The following is a 20844-nucleotide window of genomic DNA, read 5'->3' as shown; positions in this document are numbered from 1 at the left end:
GCGAGCAAGCATGCCAACTTCCCTTTTCTGGATATTCCCTCTCCCATTTCACATCACAGTTAGCTTGAGCTGGTCAAAAACCCAGTTGTGGTCAAAGAAATTCCTGCAAAGGCTCTTGGAAATTTTCATTCCTTAATAATGAAAAGCCTCTGCTTTCTACCTTGAACATGGTGAGGGAAGATGTGAGCCTCTGAGTGGTGAGGACTGGGTGGTGATAAGTCTGGACTCCTAACCAGAATGACCAAGCCAACCTAGGATATCTAACATACGATGTCTTCACTGCTTATACTACAATGAGTTGGTTATCCTATTAGTTGCAATTAAATAAATCCTGATAAATACAACAATTATATGCAAAATAAAAACATTCAGTGCTGGAACGAGCACAAAAGAAAGAAAAGGCATGCTTCGCAGTACTATAAGTGAGTCTGGCCTTTATCATAGATGCTAATATGGATTTACTACACGTTCTTGGGAATTGAGGTTTGCCTTCCTTTTACCTCCCAAGCCTCTCTTTTTTACAGACTTAGAGGGCAACAAAGAGGATATAAAAGTGCTGAACATACTTTCTGTCTGCTTGGCCAGCTCTGTCGCTCACTGCACTTTCCCAAACTCTATAGGTAAGACTGGTACTCAAGCTCTGTTGAGGAAATCTACATACTCACACCTGCAGTCTCAGCATGAGGCAGGAGAATCACACATTCAAGCCCAAATTTAGCAATCTAACAACTTAACAAGGTCTGCCTCAAAAAAACAAACAAACAAAAAAAAAAAAAAAACAAGAGCTGGGGATGCAGGTCAGTGTGAAAGCTTTGGGTTAATCCCCAGTACTGAAAAAGCAAAACCAAAAGATTAAATGCTTCTCCTTCCCATCTATACAGCGAAGATCCTGTTATTACCCAGTGTGCCCCACTGGCTGACTCAGGCCCTTCCTCCTTCCCTCCATGTCCATTGGCCATCTGGGCTGCCCTCTTAGCAGCTTTAATGAAGATAGTCTTGATAAACACTTAGATAACATTGGTTTGGGGAAGCAAAACAAATCACCAGCTTAGCCCTTCCAATGCCCTCTTACATTCTGCAGTCCCACTGCCTTCTGGGGGTGCATTCACTATGCACCTGCAAAATGCAGAAGTGTAGAGGGGCCAGCTGACCCACCCAGCATCACTGGATGATGGCAGAATCGGAGACCTGGACACTTTGAGCAGAGCCCCAGTGTCTGCCCACTGCCCACAATTGGAGACCCCAGGCCTTAGGAAGCTCTTCTGCTTGACGCTCTGCCATTTCCCTCCCATCCTTATCCTTTACCTCCTGCTCAACCCTAGCTATCATTTAAGACTTGTGGCCCTTGGATAAGCCATGCCTCTGCTCAAACACCATCCCCCAGCTCCTCCAAGCTATCCTCCCCTTCTCTGAGATTCCTCCCCAAATTCCAGTTCTACCTCCACCTGTAGTATTCATGCACAGCCCTGACCAGCAAGTTCGAACTGTCCCTGCTTGTGACCTCCACTGGCCACTCTAGCCTGGAGCTGCTCAGCCTGAGTCTGCATCCCCACAGCCACAGACAGCCAGGGGCCTGGCAGAGCTCTGCTGCTCAGTGCCCGTCACTCACACTGACTGCAAGCTGGGCAAGAGCAAAGGCAGCTGCTCTCCAGTGTGGAGGGACTGATGGAGAAGAATATTTGCTTCTTAGAGATGGATCTGAGGGGCCAGCCAAATAGCTCAGCAAATTAAAGCACCTGCAAGCAGGTGCAGGGACCAGGGTTTGATCCCTGAGCCTTCAGTGCCAGCCACGGCCCCAGGGCACACTAAGACAGCAGTTGAGACTGGGTGTGGTGGCATGCGCCTGTAATCTCAGCTCTTGGGAGGCTGTAAACAGGTGGATCACTATGAGTCTCATCTAGTAGCGAGACGCTGAACACCCTGTAAACCCTTCCCTAAAATACAAAAAGAAAGAAGAAAGAAAGAAAGAAAGAAAGAAAGAAAGAAAGAAAGAAAGAAAGAAAGAGAAAAAGATGGCTCTGAGAAGAGGGGGTGGTTGGGGGAGGTGATATGACACTCGTCCTGGGAAAGGGTTTGGGCAGAGTCAAGAAGGGAGGGGTCCTGGGGACCACCATGGTCACCAGAGTCCAGGAGGGAAGGGACTCAGGCTGTGTGCAGACTTCCACCCCAGGAAAACATGAAGCAGGCTTCACCTCCTGTCTCTAAGCCAGAGGAGAAAGAGCCAACACCTGAGCATCCTACTTTCTTGCCAAGGAAAATGCTAAGCTAGCTTTCGGTGGAGAAAGAATGACATCCAGTGGACATCCATGTCATCCCCACACTGAGGCAATGGCCTCTGCAGTCAAAAGGCTTCGTAGAGCTGTGGCAGCAGGGAGCCATGCACTGAGCACTGGCCAGCGGGGTCCAGGCTTGATTCTGCCTCTCAGCTGAGTAAGCTCAGTAAGCACTTTCCCCCTGTCAGTCTCTGTTTCCTCATTAATAAAGAGAACCCCGAGGGGGGTGAACAATTCTGCTTCCAAACAAGCATTCTTCTAGGGCCAGAACTGGGCCTTTCTTGCCGAGAAAGGTGCAAGGCAGGCAGAGAAGACTGAAGATGAGCCTGCAAAAGAGAGTTAGGTTCAAATGCTGTGCTCCCTGCTGAATGATGGAAGTGCACAGCCATGCTCCAGCTCGGAGTTCTGCAGAGCAGTTCATGGCTGCCTCCAATCCTGATGGCTGGTGTCATTGTAGCCTGAGACCTGTGGTGCGTGCAGAGCCCACAGTGTTCCTGGAACATGGGGAGACAGACAGGTCCCCATGCAGGGAGCAGAGAAAAGGCCACGTGGATGTTCACACTTAGGAAGGCTGGAGGAGAGCCTCAGTCCCACCCTAAGGCCCTCCCCTCATATCCTGAATGAACTCAAGGAGTCCCCTACCATGTCAGAGATCTGAAGGGCTCCAGGACCAGTGCTAGAGAGAGGTCAAGGTCACCTTTGTTAAGCAGTCATCCAGGCCCAGGCAGCTGGGCTGGAGAGAAGTTGGGGGGTAGGTGTACCCCCACCATTACCACTTGGCATGCCAATGAGAGGAAGAGAGGAAATGTCAAGCCCAAACATGACTGGGCTGTGAACCCATCGACAGAGCTTAAATCGCTGAATTTATGCCAGAAAGTGGCTGGATTAAGCCATCTACTGTGAGGGGCACAGCAGTGCTCAGAAAGCAGCTTTCTCCTGTGTCGTAGAGACCAAGGTTGCATTCTTGCACGCCTGAGTTGGTGGCTGAGAAATTAACAGTTGTGCTGGAGACAAAGCATCTGGACGTAGTGGGCCCTCAGGGGCACTGACCTACCTTTCTGTTTCCCCTTCTTTCTCCAAAATTGGCTCCAGACTCTGTGGGCCCCACCAGTGTCGTGGGTCTGCCTGTGAGAATGCACTGAGTCATTTGGTCACCTCATCGTGATTTCCTGGAAGAAAAGAAACACACACATGATCCCCAATCCCTGAGCTCTGAGCCCAGAGGCCCAGGTAAGAGATGAGTTCTCAGTCCACAGAAGGCTTTGCTTGTGCACCTACTATGTCCTGAGCACTGCACAGGCAGGGTCTCTGTGGCCTCAACAATCCCACATTGAACCATTATCCCCACCTCGGCCACTTTACAAATGCTGACCCAGTGAGTGTGATGTTCCCTCAAGTCACAAGGGCAGGAAGTTGAGGGACCAGAATTTGAGCCTGGCTTTGGCCCACCACCTCCAAGGCCTCTGGGTTCAGTGGTGTTCACTGGCTCCACTGGTGCCAGGTCTTGTGCAGAGGCTTTGTGTTGACATCGGGAACACTGGGGCTTACATGCCACACACCAGGCTCCGTGCTTCCAATCAATGTTTCATTCTTTCTCACAGAATGTCTCTGAACTGCTCTTTCCACCTTGTTTTGGAGATGAGGCTTGTGGAAGGTGTGTGACTGATCTAAGGAGATGTAGCTGCTCCTTCACAGAGCCAGGACACAGTCTCACATCCTCACTGCCATCAGTGTTCCCACTCAGACCTGTCCACAGTTCTAGGTGAGAAAGTCAGGTGTTGTATTACGAATTATGAAACCCAGACTCACTGTGCCTTTCAGTTCATATCATTGTCGGGTCCTAACCCCTCCCCCCATTTAAGAGTCAAAAATACTCATGTTTAGGGCTCTATGTCCTCCCTAAGCCCAGGTCAAATAGTGACATCCTCTCTCCTAAGTAATAGACTCCATGGACCTATTTATCCTTGCTTAACCCTAGCAGCTGTAGACTCAATACAAAGCTAAAAATCCTAGTACCCAATCCTAGAAGCTCTGGTCCTGCAAAACCCATCACCATCACCACCACCAACACCACCACCATCACCACAGTCATCACCCCCACCACCATCACCCCCACCACCATCACCACCACCACCACCATTATCACCACCACTACTGCCATCACCACCACCATTATCACCATACCACCACACCACCACACCACCACCACCATCACCATCATCACTGTCATGCTCATCAACACTATTACCACCACCACCATATTCCATAATCCCCTACATTATGGAATATGTAGTCTGGTGCATATCTATGCTATAAACTAGAAAATATTTATCTTCTCTTCTCTAACTTGCTCTGTGGCCTTGGACAAGGGGACCCAATCTCTCTGCTTCAGTGCTTTCACATGAAATGGAGCCAGTAACTGCAACTTGCAAAAAGCCCTGTGAGCTGTTGTTTCCATCCCCATCCCTCTCCTCCCTGAGCACATCATGAATACCTTCCACCCCTACATGCTGGAATCTGGCCACCAGCTCTCCTGCCTTGGCTTTTAGTATGGGTCCCTGCAACAGGCCAGAACATCTGCCTGAGAATGCCATGGAACTCTGCCCTGAGCCAGGGTCCTGCCAGCAAAGAGTTTAAACAAACAGAACCAGGCAGAAATGCAGTGGTCATGGGGTTATAAAGGGTCATGCCTGGGTTTCATGAAGATCCAAGTGACAGTTCTCCTGAGAAGAATTAGGATGAAAATGGTAGGGGGTTCTGAGTAGAGCAAAAAACACAGCCATGTACCCAAGACAAACACCGCCAAGAAAGTGGCCTCCAGTGGCCAATAAGCCAAAGGCTGGTGATGGGAGGGGTGGAACTGGGGCACTGGAGGAAGGAAAATTGGGGCTTTTTCCAATTCCTCTAGTGCCTAAGTCAGACCTTCACCAGAAAAGATGGTTCCTCTGAACTTGTACAACCCCAAACCACTGTGGACAGAACTGGCAAGGCCACCTGCCCAGAAAATCATAGTGAAGCAGCAGAACACATGCTGAGCTGTGGCAAATGATACCTGGCCTCAGGATGGGAAGACAACAGGGAGTGGTAGGGACTGCATCAGGCTGGGGCCTTTGCGCCCCTCCCAGGGGGCCAGCTGGAACCAAGCTGTCAGCTCTAGCTGATCTCATGCCAGGCAAGAATGTGGGCCCAGTGTTGCCAAACTTCTGATTTTTTTTTTTTTCAAGAGAGGAAGGGAAGAACAAACTTTGTTTTTCAGTGTGCAGGTTCACAATTTTTAAACATTGGCAACTATTTCAAATGTTTTCTGAAATACTGAGAGGGCCAAACAAAACATATGTGCAAGCCAGATTTGACGCATAGACCACAAGTCTGCAATTTCTTATGTTGCTGTGCAATGGTAGAGGGGTCTGCCTGGACTCAAGCCTCAGCTCTCCTACCTGCTGGCTGGGCGACCCTAAGAAAGTCACCAAGCCTCTCCAAACTCTTTGACACAATGCCCAGTGGCAGTAAGCTTTCTAGAGTTGCTAGTTATTACTCATAATGTACCCCCAGGAGATCCCCCAGGTCTATGGAAGACAGCAGCAGTAGCACCAGGAAAAGGAAGCGTCCAGAAGACAGGACCAAGCCTGAAAATGCCACTGAAGCATCCCTTGTCTTGCTGACAATGGCCATTACAGGATTATTATCACAAGCTGGCCTCAAGTTGACAAAGTAACCATGAAGCGGTATGATCAGTGGTCTGGAGGGTAGCCATCTACCACCCCTCCACCCCTTTCTAGACTATCACACCTGGCTCAGCTGCTGCTTCTTTGTGAAATTTGGGCCAAATCATTTCAACAACCTCTTAGACTCCACTTACCCATCTATAAAATGGATTGGCAATGGCAGCTCTTAGGATATTTTGGAGACTGAGAGTAATGCAGTAGCGGGTCTGGTATGCTACCCATGACCGTAAACAGGACCCGCCCTCCCTTGGGGTTGTCATGGCTATGCCATTAAGGGGGCATCAGGGGCATGTGCCTGACCAGGATCCACTGAGCACTCCTCAGTTCACCTTCCATGCTTTCCTCCATTCCCAACTCCACGGCTCAGGTGGTGCTGGCTCTGCCCCAGTGGCATAAAGCATTGCTTACCAAAGTAGCGGAGTCCTCTGCACCAAGGGAAATCCCACTGGGACTGTCGTTCAGAGCATGAAGGAAGAGAAGCCTTCCTACCAGACCTGCATAGGCCAGAGCTGCTGGTCTCTCACTGACACCCAGGAGAGCCTGAGAATGGAGCTAATAGTGCGGAAAGCAAAGCAGAGGTCCAGAAAAAGCCCATAATTCTTGATAACATTGCGTAAGGCCCTGGAGCCAGCTGCTCCTGAGGTTAGCACTGTGCTGGACACTGTATGGACCGAAATGCTCAGACTATTTTGCATTGAGTATTTTGTAAACTGCCACCAGGAAATTCAACAAAGAACCAAGGATGAGTTAAGAAAATACTCAAGGGGAGAGCTTAAACTAGCTGGCAGATCTTACAGCCCCTAGATGCTGCTGTGAGCCTGACAGCACTACTCCTTCCTCTCAGACAATGACATACTTGGAAAGCCTATTACAGTTCTTGAGCAAGCTGCCCGGAAAGCAGAGGTTCTCAATGAGAGGAAGGTGCTGTGTCCCCCAGAAGACACTGAAAAAACCTACAGATATTTTTAGTTGGGCCAGCAGGGAGGCAACAGGGTGCTATGTGCCCCTGACATCCAGTGCACAGAGGCCAGGATGCTGCCGCTCACCCTGCGGCACACAGGACATACACACAACGAAGCAGGGTCCCGTCCTCGGGCCCGTGATGGGAGGCCAAGCTACACGGCAGCGATGCGCCAGCGAGCTCTTACTCTGCCCTGCCCCGTTCAGTCCTGAAGACGAAAATCAACCTTGTTTGCGAATGCCAAGGGACGTTCTATCTTACATTATGCTTCTGGGTGTGGCGTCATGCAAGTCTGATTTCTTCCAAAGAAGGAAGTAGCCCAGAACATATACACAGGTATGCACGGCCTCCCTCCCTGCAGCTCAGAACTTGGGAGCCAACAGGAAGAGCAAGCAAGCTCTCCGAAGATGGACAGTCTCAGTCAGTAACACAATCACAGCCTCCCACATCCAGAAAGAATGATCAGACAGATGAGCAAATTAAACAAATTCCACTTATCCAATGAAGGAGGACAAAATTGCCTTCCTGCCTACAGTAGCATTTCCTGTTGTGCAGCTCCTCTAAAACTAAGTCCATGTGATACTCATAGCAAAAAGAGACAAAGAGGAAAAATTTTAAGGTCTATCGTGTATAAGAAACCCAAAAGCCTTCACCACTTTTGTGGAAAGTAATAATACACAATATAGTAAAGGTGCTGATAAGTCCTGCAGTAAATAAAACTACTTGTGTGCCTGCCTTCCTTCCTTTCTTTCTTGCTTCTCTTCTCTTCTCTTCCCTCCCTCCCCAACAGGTTTTGCTATGTTGCCCAAGCTGTACTTGAACTTATAATCCTCCTGCCTCAGCCTCCTGAATCACCAGCCTGATTAATTTTAACTCAGCATTTTCCAAAATCGTATGATTTCTGAGGTTTTTTTCACTTATACAAATACTATTCTATGAACTAACAGTTCCACAGAACACACGCTGGGAAACACTGCAAAGAACCTATAGAAAAAACAAAGTATAAGACATTAATGGGATATAAAAGCTGATCTGGGGAGAAGCTGATGGTGGAAACAGATCAATGCTCTTTGGCTAGAGAACTCTGCCTGAAACTTCTAAACTATGTTCACCCAGACTTGATTTGAGCAGCCCTACTTGTTTATGGCTACTCCAAAAATAAAGTACGGTAAAGGTGGATTTACCAGCAGGCGTTATGCCAGATCCTGGGACTCAACCAGCGGTCAGACTCAGGAGACTGCGGGGATGGGTTGGGTATGGAGAAACTACTGTAAAGCCAAGGTTGTCATGCTGCGATGGGAGCCCTTCTAGCAAGGCTGCTGGGACTATGCAGAGGAGGGACATGTGGCGTGGGACTCTGAGACCTCTGAGGCATTTCAGGAGCATACGACCCTCCACATCAACCCGTACCCTCTGGCCTTGTCAAAGAGTATCAAAGGGCTGGGGACTGAGAAAAACCCTGCTGGTGTTTATGCCCTGATTTGTTAAATGGTGGTGTCTGCCACACCTAACTGCCCTCCTGAGGGAAGCCATCCCATTAGGAGGCCCTGAGGTAAATGCTGTAGATTAGTCTTAAACAAGGGATGGCCACTGATGGGCAAAAACAGGCACATGACTCAAAGGCAGGCCATTCATTGGCTACTTGGTGACCTATCTGGGGGCTGGAACTCATCTCCCTATCTTAGCTAATACTTTAACAGCAGAATCATTTGAATGATCACATGTTTGTATGTGGATTTTTTTTTCCTCAGCCAGTGCACTAGCTCCTAAACTCAAAATGCACATTAAAAAGATGAGCCCTGAATCCAAAGCCCTCTGGCCCCAAGGCCAGATTCTTTGTCCCTTTCTGCTTACTGGCCCTCTAACATGCACATTTAATACCAGCTGAAAGTGGTAAAAGCTTAAGAGAAGTTTGTGAGCTGGGAGATTTATCTCTGGCTCTGTGGATCAGAGAGGAAATGATATTTGAATTAAACTTCACTTCTGCTTTCATTTTTTCTTGTCTTTCTTTCTTTCTTTCTTTTATTTGGGGGGTGGTGGTACAGGACCTTGCAAGCACGTGTGCCACTGTGCCATATCCCTGGCTCAAGTTAAACTTCTAAGAACATGCCAAATTTGTCATTTCCTGTGGGTAAAGATATGCCTACTGGGGCCAGCCAGATAACTCAGTGGATTAAGGTGCCTGCTTAGGCAGACCACACCAGCCAGGGTTCGATCCCTGGTGTGCTGTGCTGGCCCCATCCCTGGGGCATGCTGAGCTGAGACTGAGATTGGGCATGGTGGCTCACGCCTATAATCCCAGTGCTTGGGAGGCTGAAAACAGGAGGATCACTACGAGTCTGATCTGTGTAGTGAGACCCTGTAGACCCTGTATTAAATACATTTAAAAAAAGAGATGCCTAGTGGTAGAACAATGGGCACTGAGTTTTATCTACCCACCTTTCACTTACTCACTTGGTTTTGGAAAGTATAACAACCTTTTTGGAGGGATCTTTCCCCCTTCCTTTCTCAGTCCATGAGTTTGTATGGGATGTGAACTGAGCCCCAACTCCTGATTCCTGGCCTGGCCACTCAGAGCAAAATATTCCTTTGACTACAACCATAGGTTTATAAAGGTGGGCATATGACCCAATCTGAGCCAGGGAGATTTAAGTCCAAGAGTCTTTAGGGCTGCTGGTGCAACAGTGAACAGGAACACCAAAAGCATACCCAGCATTTGCATCGACAGGCACTGATGGGACTCCTTCCTAAAATAGCAGGCCCTGATCTCTGCTGCTTTAGGGCTTATATGGAATAAGCAAGCAGCAAGTACATAGGCAGAGTGGCTTGTCGATTGGGGGTTGGTTCTTACAATGCATCATAGTGATCAGCTATTTCAAAGAAATAAAAGTAACAGGAACTATAACCTAAACTACTACCTAGGCAACTAACAAACTGAAGCATACTGGCTGAAGCAAGGGATGGGGGGGTGGCATCTTCTGCTACACTGGGAAGAGAGATTTTGCTTCACTAAAGATACTCAGAAGATAGAATTGTGCTTTAGCTCTGCTGCCAACCACCTGGCTACCAAGTGAAAAAGACTGCCCACCCTAGACAGAGACCATGAGGGAAGAGAGTAAGACAGAGAGGCAGACAGTGTGGACTGATAACATAGCTGGAGCTTCCAGCTCTAGCCTTGCCTGAAGCCACTCAATTCCTGGGCTTACCTGAAACATGAACCAATGATACCCTTCTCTGCATTGCTAGGTTGAACTGGTCTTCTCTCCCTGGGCCAGTATAGGAATGGAGGGGCAGCTGCTCTCTATATCCCATTCAGCTAGGGATATAGAAGTCAAAATTATTGACCAAAGTTTACAGATTGGTTAATCAGAAGGCAAGTAATTGAATCTTAAGAGCTATAGTGGATCTGCTTGATTTAAATTCTTATTTTGATGAAAAACTGGGCTTAGAGAGCCCGAAGTTGGCGCACATGTGCCATAGCGAGCTAGTGACCCACAGCGAGCAAGACACTGAGAGCAGTCTTGAGTAAAGCCAGCTCAGATGTGGGGAGGAGGGAGGACTCAGGCACTGGGCTGGGGAGAAGGAAGCAGCGGGGAAGGCCCCCACCACAGGCACGAGCCAGCGAGGCAACACGGACTGCTAGCTTCTGAGTTAGCACTAGGCTCAGGCCCTCCCTGGCTCTGCCAAGGGAGCAGCAGCATGGGTTTGAAAGCCACTTCCTGCCTCCGCCTCAGTGCCCTTCTCACCTGGTGTGAGCACAGTGCTTCACCTAACTATAGCTCCTGGGCTGGGAAGACAGCTTGGCGGTCTAAGCACCTGCCTGGAAAGCACAAGGACCTGAGTTTGATCCCCAGTACTGCATGCCATGCTGGCCCTGGAACTCCAGGTGTGCTGTGCTGGCCACACAAAGCAGGCATGGGAGCGCACACCTGTAATCCCAGGCTCAGACAGGAGGATTACTGAGTCTGAGCTGCGTAACAAGACCTTGTACCAAATAAATACATAAATAATTTTTTTTAAAGATAACTTCAGGGGCCGGGGAGATGGCTCAGTGGAATAAGCACTTCCCTGGCAAGTGCAAGGGCCTGAGCTTAATCCCCGGTTCCGCAAAAAAAATAAATAAATAAAATAATAATAATAATAACTGCAGCTCCTGGAGATTATTTAGGAGCACCTTAAAGTGGCCTCCAAGCAAAACAAGGAAGCTTCTGTCCTCAGGAGGGCTACAGTTCTGGCAAAAGAAGTCAGAACACGTGAATAGCCAAGCCCTCTACCCCATATCTAGGGTTCCACATCCATGGAGTCAACAACCATGGCTGAAAAACTGGGGGAAAACTGTGTCTGTGATGAACATGCCTAAACAATATTAGTGTAACAACTCCTTCCAGAGTAGCCATTGGATTAGGCATTATAGGTCACATAGATACAATTTAAAGTACATAGGAGCATTTGTGCAGGGGATGTGTATGACACTGTTTTATATAAGAGACCTGAACATCTATGGATTTTGGCATCTGTGGACATTGGGACATTGCCGCATGTCCCAAGGCCTGACCAGGATGTATTTATCATCTGCCTTCCTGTGTCGTAATGTAGGTTTCATGAAAGCAGGAACATTTGTCTGTTTTGTCATTACTTAGCCCAATACTTAGCACACTGTAGGCCTTCAATAAATGTCTTGTTACATATTTGTAATTAAAGTAATGGTAAGTACTACAGAACAAACGGGACACAAGAGGCGATGATGGCATGAGACCACTTAGATTACCCATTCAGAAAAGTCTTCTATAAGCTGAGACCTGAATATGGGGGAAGCAACCATGTATAGCTGAGAGAAACGGGTGGCAGGCAGAGAAGCCCCATGCAAAGGCATGGAGAGATGGTGCCTGTAGCTGGAGTGCAAGGGATGGAGAGACACAGAATCCAAGATGGCGCCGGAGAGGTAGGCAGAGGCTGAGATCTCTGCAAAGCATAGCAAGGAGTTTGTGTCTGGTCCTAAAGACTGTGGAGAGTGTTGGGCAGGGCAGGGACGAGATCTGTCTTATGTTTAGGAGACAGTTCTGCCCCCTGTGCAATAGGCGGGTTCACCAAGAAAACAGCATATATGTCGTACCCAGCACCCAGCACACTGTAAGTGCTCAACAAAAAAGGCATCACCACGACCCCAGAGATCACAGCCACAAGGGCTGCCATCCAGGGCAGGGTAGGAATTGTGCTCTTTATCTTCTAAGTCCAGACACTCTCTGGCTCCACTCTGTGGACTCTGGAGGTCTAGCAGAGCCAACAGGCAAAGCCTGGGGAGGAAACCCCTCAGCCTGGTCAGGGAAAATATCCAGGAGAGAGGGTGGGGAGGCACAGGGTGTGGGAGCCTTCTGCTCCCAACATGCTTTTCAAACGTTCGTTTGCTTTTGCCCAGTCTCCTCCATAAGAGACATGCTTTCGGATGTGTTTTGAAAAATATTCCATATGCTAATGGAATGCCACCATCTGCCAAAGAAGGCAGAGCTGTTTTTAAAGGAAAAACTATTACAGAAATGAGGTATTCACAGAGGGGCACTAAAGAGCCCAAACGTCGTCGCTGACCTGAGCCTGACCTGGCCGCCTTGTGTTCCCAACTTGAGAAGGGGGTGAGAAAGCCTGAGGCCAATTAACTTCTCTTTCTCCTTGTCCATCTCTCTCCTTCTCTCCCTTCCCCTCCCCCTCACCTTTTCCCCTCTTTTTCTCCCCCCTCCCCTTCCTGGAGACATGATGAAATTTCCTGAAACAAAACCTCGCAGCCCGTTCTATAAAATGCTTTAGCCTTGGTGGAAAAAGTCCCGATGGTCCCTTTTATCTCCTCATTCCTGAGGCACAGACCTGGCCCCCGTCTGTTTGTGCAGATGGGCTGCAGGGAACCTTCCCAAAGCAGAGAGCAAGGCAAAGGCTTGAGGACTCTGTTCCCGGGCGCCTGTTTTTCTTGCGGCCAGAGTCCTGGTCCCTCAGAGAGCATGGTGTTGTCTGGGAAGAAGTGTGAAGCAGGATTAGGTGTCCTGTGGTGTGATTAGTGGACAGGCATTGTTCCCCAGGAGGCGGAGCAGTGTGGGGAAGAGTGTTTGGAAAGAGGGCGCCCAAGCTCTGGGAGTATCCAGAGGGCCCTGTGAAGACAGCCGCTCTTGCCACGCACCCGCTAGTCTTTCTGTGGGCTGCATCTCCTGGCCCCTTTTCCTAAGTGTGAATGTCCCTGTGGTAACTCCCTTCAGAAGCTACCACTGGTCTCTCTTCTAGGTATCTCTGCTCAGCTTCTCTGTCTGTCTGTCTGTCTGTCTGTCTGTCTCTCTCTCTCTCTCTCTCTCTCTCCCCCCCCCACCCTTTCTCAGGCACTTCCATTACCAAATCAAAGCACCTCTCAGCAGTCTCCTTTTCCAAATCAAGCCCCTTGCCTTAGCTAAGCCTGATGCTTTCAGAATCAGCTGCTCACTCCAAGGGATTCCCACCCCAGGAAGGCCTTTGTACCTCTGCCGCTTGCGTGGCATCTTTTCCTAGCTCACTGCATGGCTAGAGCTTGCTCATCGTTGAAGGCCTGGCTCAACATCCCATCCTACTCCAAACTCTGCCCAATGTTGTCTCTTCACAGCTCTTCCTATAATCTTGTTAACTCAAGTGTTTGGGGGCACTGCAGCAATCACTGGGTACTGAAAGCTGCTGAGATGTAAGCATCCCAAGGGCCAAGCGCCTGTGTATATTATTTCCACTATGGTTGCACAGAGTGGTGCATAGAAGACACACACTAAACATGAGTGCCCCTGACAGCACTTCTGACCCCCTCCACAGCCAAGCCCCATGACTCCTGGTAATGGATGAACCAATGGTCATCTTGGAACACCCAGCTGAACCGAATCAGTTCAGTGCTGGGTTGGAAGGCCCACGTGAGGATCGTTGCCAACTGCATAAAAAGAGAACTGGAGGAACAAGTGGCATGCTGTTGATTTTCCTCGAGAAGCTTGTCACACTGGTTTTCCTGATAGGAACTCAGATGTTACCATAGGAGGAGCTCAGGTCCTGGCTGTCCCTGAGGAAGGCTGTTGTTCTCTGGGGATGCTCTGGTCTTTGCCTCAAGCACTGCTTCCTGGCTCCAGAGTAGATGCCTCAGCCTACTGGCACACATCCTTCATCCTGTTGGCACAAACTTTCTAGCTTCCACCACTGGCCTTTGGGCCTTCCCAGTGCAGATCCTTGATACAGACTTGCATTAGACACTGCCATGGACTCTAGGTCTTCAGCTAGACTTGCACAGGATACTCCCATGGGATCTAGGCCCTCAGCTAGATTCTTTGGGTCTCTAGAATATGGCCAGACCTCTTCCATTTTTCTGCATTTGACTTTTGGGGTATTATAAAATAATTCTGTAAGTTACATGTCCTATATTAAATTATTCATTCCTTTACAAACCCTCACTACAATAGCCCCTATCTCCTTAATGCCCCTTGAGCTACCCTCTCACATTCTCTGGGTCCTGCCTTCCAGACCTCAAGCATTCCACACTTGCCTTCCAGCCCACAGTGCCCAGCATGAGGCCAACTGTTCAGCCCAGCCCACAAGGCCCACAGTCTTGCTGGCCAGCTTCTGGCACTTCACACACATCATTAATGACTGAGGAACATACTCCCAGGACACACCAGTGGAAAGGACAGAAGATGGGCAGGGTATCTTTTGGTGTGCACTGCATAACTGGGGCTGCCACCTTGGGTGGACTTTGCTGGCATTGAAGTGCCCGGAGAACATAGAGTGAGATGCCAGGGCAGCCTATGGAAACGTCAGCTGCGGTCACCCAGACTGACCACAAGCAAAGCTAAGCCCAGTGCCTCACTAGCAGGACAGGTCATGATACAAACCATGCAGGCCTTCTACAAGGGCTAGGGGGTGTGCAAAGCCCTTCCCCTGGCCTGGCACAGTGGTAACTGCTTTTCTTCTTGCTGTAGTTGGTGTTAACCACTCTCTTCCCCACCTCACCACCCCACACCTATCAGCTGCACATATACTAAAGATTGGAGCTCTCCCCTTTCTGTTGTGGAGATAACTACTTACTGAGGACAGGGGCATGTTAAGGTGTCATTCTTTTATGGGAACCCTTCCTGGGGAAGTAACAGGTTGACTACCTTTAAGCATGAATTACCCTTAACAACAAAACTAACCAAAATACGCTGAATGTAATATTATTCCCACTTATCTGGCCCACTGCCCTCGCCTACAGTACAGTATATGGTGAGGTACTCAGGTGCTCAGTGTGAACTGTTTAGCATACTTTGAAGGAGGCAGCCCACCCTGCTGGAGATCAAGCTGACCTCAGGCCTAAATCCTGCCTTGTTTTAAGGTGAAGTCAACAGCAGGACAAAAGCTGGCAGCTCTTCTGAACACTCGCAATGTAACTGAAGACAATGGCCACCAGCTCCTGGGTCTCAAGCCTCTCCTGTTTTCAAACATCATTCTCTTTCTGGGAACTCTTTGGTTATCTAAGCAGAGACTGTTGGTGCTTTACCAACAATAAACATCTGTCACTCTGTTGTTCACTTTGCCTTATGATGCGTCATGTAATTTGTCCCTTTTCTGTAGAACTTCTTTAATTCTTCGAACTTGGATATAATACTTGAACTGGTTACTAATAAATGTTAAAAAATCATACTAGTTCAAAGATGGCAAGCTCGTGCCTGAGATACTTTTTAAAAAATTAGTTGCCAATTTTGTTAAGCTGGGCATTCACACTGTGGCAATTTCCGGTTTTCCTTGAAACAATTAGAATTAGTATCACTGGGTCTGCATTCTTACAAGATCCCCCACCCTGGGGTATGTATCCCCCAGACTTCAGTTAGTAAAAAAAAAAAAAAAAAAAAAAAAAAGACTTCAGTTAGTGAAAACAGTGAAATGAAGACCCAAACTGCCAGGATATCAGCCAGATGGCCCACCTTCCCATCTTATTATTTGGAAAACAAAGAAGTGGTAAAGCAAGGCCAGAGAAGATAGCTCAGCAAGGTAAGCATCTGCCTGGCAAGCACAAAGTCCCGAGTTTGATCCCCAGTACCACAAAAGAGAGGGGGAGGGGGAGAGCAAAACACTACCTCAGTCTGTAATTAGATACCCAAGGAGTTCCCTAAGACCTGAGTCTCCATCATTATGGAACGCATTTGTGGCTGTGAATTTCTTGCAACACCATCCTTTCAAGAAATAAAGTCTAACACATCTGCACCAACTATGGAAGGAGCGGAAACAGAACTAGAGAGGTTAGAAGCCAGTTCTGCACTCAAGCTCCTACTCTCCCATTCTGTGGTAATGAATGGATACCTAATGATCCTGTTCCTAATGATCCACCCATATCCCTGAGCACAGCCAGGGATAGAAAGGCCTGTGAAAAACAAAAGTCACTATTGGGAAAGGCAAGAAACTAAATCCCTACTCTCCACTGCAACTGAAGTTACGGTCCATCCTTATGGCCAAACACTATGCAGACACTAACAAAAATGAGGTACAATTACATGTATGGACATGCTGTAATTTTAAAAATAGCCTGCACAGCCCACTACTACTAACCTGCAGGGGAAAATGGGGCTGGGTGCAGGTTAGTGACAGAGGTTGTGTTCAGCATGCACAAGGTCCTGGGTTCTGTTGCACAGGGTATATATTTGTGCATACAAATACACCCTTCTATACACAGTGTGTCTGTTAATGGATACCCAAAAGAAACTGGAGCAGTGGATTAAAGGAAGCATTATAGTTTATATTTTTTATTTATAGATTGGTTTTCTTAACTGTACGCCTATGGCACATTTTAAAACTTTTTTCACAAGAAGGAAGCAATTATATCAAACTACTCTTAGTTTATCTAAAAAGTCCACATTACTGATAGACTAAAAGGGAAAAGCCAGCTACCATTCAAGAGAACTTCTGAGTAGAAGCAGACACTACCTGTTCCTTCTGCCTTATGTTCAACCAGTGATACATTTACCTGCAATATGTGCAATGTAGTGTTAGAGATGGCCTGTGACGCCACCTCTAACACTTCCACGCTTTTCCTCAAGGAGTCAGGAATCCACTCACCTGCAGACCATTTGGGACATCTAAGGGGCCATTTTCCTATCTTTCCAGTAACTTGTGAAGCAACTAAATAGTGGGGAAGCAAATTTGTGGAAGAGGTTTGAATTACTTCCCAACTCCTGGGAGAAAGTTAGCTTTCAAAAGAAGCCACCAAGACAAGGAATTGTATCATCTTTTACAAAGCTCTCACAGGTCAAAAATACCTTGCCTTCAACTTCATTTTACAAAGCAGATGATTTTAAATCTATAAACTTTAATGGTATGTCACTGAATTCCTGATAATACATAACAGTTTCTTAACAGAACATCAGAGTATTGCAACACTTTATTAGAGTATTGGCTTGAATAGTAGCTGAAGTAACAATTGCAAGAAGCCAGATTAGGTGTACTGCATAATATTCATACTTGATTTATTGACATTACTTAGCAATTTATTGGACAAAAGTCAAACTTCTTGTTTTTTATTAAGCACATTCCACAGTACAAAGCTGTCATGATAATATCTGTACAATTTAACAGTTTCAATAGCTGTTCAGACACAAATTTATTTCAAACAGATAATTGGCAAACATAATTAATTACAAGTTAGAATTAGACTATCCCAGTGCTTTAAAACATTAATATAGCAGTAATTTACAGTTGCTCAATTATGGTTAGCAAAATAAAGTCCAGAGTACAGTCAGGAATTACTAGTGTAATCCCAGAAAGTCAGAATTCCTTGGGTGCCAAAGTCCCCTGCGATAATTCAGTAGGCACAATTCAAAGGTTGTGTGCACATTCAAAGGCCATGGCTTCCCAAGGAACAAGAGGAACTTCTATATTAAACATGCAAAAAACAACAAAATAAATCCATTCGTTCCAAAAAAAACGTCTCCGCCCCTTTCCCCATCCCTCTTCCCCCTGGGCTTTCCTAGCCAGTCTGACAAAAAAGCTGTAACATGAAGAGCCGTCAAAGTCAAATTACTTCCACAACTACTGTCACGCATACAGCATCCACCTTATGAATGGAGGTTTATTTTTACACTTTTGAGACTCAACCTCTCAAAAACAGAAATTAGTAGGATGTAAGCAAGAAAGATATATTTAAGAAAAATTTAAAAGGCAAAAGAAAAATTACAAAGCAAAGCCAACTCAACAAACAAAGCACATGCACACATATTGATCCCCACACCCTTCTCAATCCAAAGGACAGACGGAGCCCAGGGACCTTTCCTAGGAGGACAGTGTGCTTCTTCTGCAAGAGGGTGCATTCACAGGTGACTTATTGGTCCTTTAAAATGGGATTGACATTCCTTGATCTTTGGAAACAATGGCGAAGTGCAAATCAAAACCTAATATTGAAGCAGGAAAAAGGAATGCTGACCGAATGCCAACATCCTTTCCATGCATGATTGAAGTGACAGTGCCATTCTAAGCTTGGGCTGCAGAGCACTTCAGAGCTTTGAGAGCCTTCAGGGGCCACAGCAACAGGTGACAGCAGAGTTGGTGGGATGGGCCTCCTGGGCCTGAGGCTGTGCCCCACAAGAGATAGCCCTGCCCTCCGTGCTGACCTCTGGAGCAGCCTGCCCTGCCCTACATGCTCCAGCACACCAGTGGACCCTGTAGCAGAGTAGGAGGCCCTGTTTAGAGGGCCGTCTTGTTCTTCCCTTCTCAGGGTTATACCTGCACAGAAAGATGGCTTTTGACAAAGAAGCCTAATGAGCAGTACTGGAGGTGACCACTAGTACTCAGGAGTACTTACGAGAAAACAACAAAAAATTGAAGGTACCTCTCTATTGTATATCCTACATAACAAATAAAACATTTATTTGTGTTAAAACTTTAGAAGTTAGATTTTAAAACAAGATTCCCATTAAAAACACCACACACACACACACACACACACACACACACACACACACGACAGTGACAAAATAAAAATACCATATGAATACTGCAGGAAGGGTTCTAGGTCATCCACATCAACCCTGGTATTAGGTTCTCGAGGCCAGCCCATGGCTAAGTGCGATCACACTCTGTGTTAGTGTCTCAGGCACAAGGGCCTGACTCCAGCAACCTTGAGGTTAAACTGTTATGTACATTATATCTACATGCGGATACAGTATTTAAATTAGGAGGCAAGCATATGATAAAGGTGTTACTCTACCAAATATCAGGAGATGGTTGAGCGCAGAGAAAAGTTAATAAAAGAAAAGAGCTATATTACCTATGGAGAGATAATATAGCTGGCTTATAGTTCTTTAAATTAAAAGAAACTGGTACAGAAAGTATAATCCAAAAAATATTACTAAAACAATCCAGAGAGATTTTTCCATTGTCCACCATGTATATTCCTAATACAAGTCAAAATTTATAATGACTTGCACAGTCAAAAGGAGAATACTAACTTCTGAAAGGAAAGCCCTGGACATTCTGGGTAGGTGTTTGGCACCCAAAATTTCACTGAAGAAGAATGCTGCTTCTTAATATCAGACCAAAGTGCAAAGCATTATAAATTATAGAGGCCAAGTCTTCTCTTGATGGTCGATTTACTTCCATAAAACAGACTGTTATGTTCCTTTACATGAACAATTTACATTTGACGCATTAGATTTTTTTCACTGATGGGGGTAGGAAGTGGGCTTCTGTTCTACTGAAGTCGGTGAAGCTAAAATATCCTTCTCAGAGTAGAGCCGGGATCAGAGGTGAGAAATGTCGGTACTTGAAGAGTGAGGCTGCTTTGCATCTACCCAGCGTCTAGAACCAATTCCAGCTTCATAACTCAGCTGTGAACGAACTCCCTTAGGCATCTGGTAGCCATGTAGCCAGTAGTTCAAGACTAGGAAACCCTGGGAGGGGGGAGAGAGCATGGATGTTTATTCTCCTTAAACAAAGGTACACCATATATGTCACAATCCAGTTATCCACAGTCATATGTCACAGATGCACACTCCTAACAGATGACTGCTGCTTAAATAACCAGCAAAGGGCTGGCCAGATAGCTCAGTGGACTCAAGTGCCTGCTTAGGCAGAGCCCAGTAGCCACTGTGCTCTACTGGCCCCACCCCCGGGGCACACTGAGATGGTCATTGAGACTGTGTGTGGTGTCACATGCCTGTAATCCCAGCTCTTAGGAGGCTGCAAACAGAAGAATCACTACAAATCCAATCTAAGTAGTGAGACTATAGATCCTGTTAAAACAAATTTTGTGGAACGAGGAATTGAACTCAGGCCCTTGCACTTGCCAGGCAAGCACTTATTCTACTGAGCCATCTCCCTGGCCCCAAAAGTTGTTTTTTGGTTTTTGTTTTAGTTTTTGGGGTTTTTTGCATTACCAGGGATTGAACTCAGGACCCCGCGCTTGCCAAGCAAGCACTTATTCTACTGAGCCAGATCTTGTAGACCCTGTACTAAAAATACATAAAAATAAATAAAGTATAATTTAAAAAAAAAAAACCCCACATAAATAGAAGCTGCAAGTTGTCTTAAAGCATCACATTTATTTAAACTTCACAACAACTCTAAAAGGTAGAAATTATTAGTATACACATTTCACAAATAAGAGAACTAAGGGTCAAGAAAGTTTTTATTTTTATTTGTTTGTTTGGTCTTTTTGAGACAGGGTTTCACTATGCAGTTCAGGCCGGGCTTGAACTCACTTGGTAAACCATGCTGGACTTGAACTTGCAGCAATACTCCTGACTCAGCCTCCTCAGTGCTGGGATTACAGGCATGTAGTACCATACTCAGCCAAAAAAGTTTTTAATTCAAAGAGTTACCCATTAAGTGATAGGGATTTAAAAAGAGAGACCCAATAACTGATCATCTTCCACTGCTTTAC

The 20844-nt window shown here is 46.8% G+C and overlaps 1 protein-coding gene across 1 annotated transcript in view; it reads right to left on the bottom strand.

Moving 5' to 3' along the window:
* Positions 1-17331: 17331 nt before the first annotated feature.
* The window catches only part of Fbxw11 (F-box and WD repeat domain containing 11), a 165103-nt gene continuing 161590 nt past the window's right edge, over positions 17332-20844 (bottom strand). The window contains exon 14 of the mRNA XM_023705048.1: positions 17332-19852. The gene's annotated coding sequence lies outside the window, so the exon portion shown is untranslated. The remainder of the gene's footprint in view (positions 19853-20844) is intronic.

This window comes from Octodon degus, unplaced genomic scaffold (genome assembly GCF_000260255.1).
Source record: "Octodon degus isolate 3935 unplaced genomic scaffold, OctDeg1.0 scaffold00212, whole genome shotgun sequence".
NCBI classification, from domain to species: domain Eukaryota; kingdom Metazoa; phylum Chordata; class Mammalia; order Rodentia; family Octodontidae; genus Octodon; species Octodon degus.
This window is presented reverse-complemented; position numbering and strand designations above follow the sequence as displayed.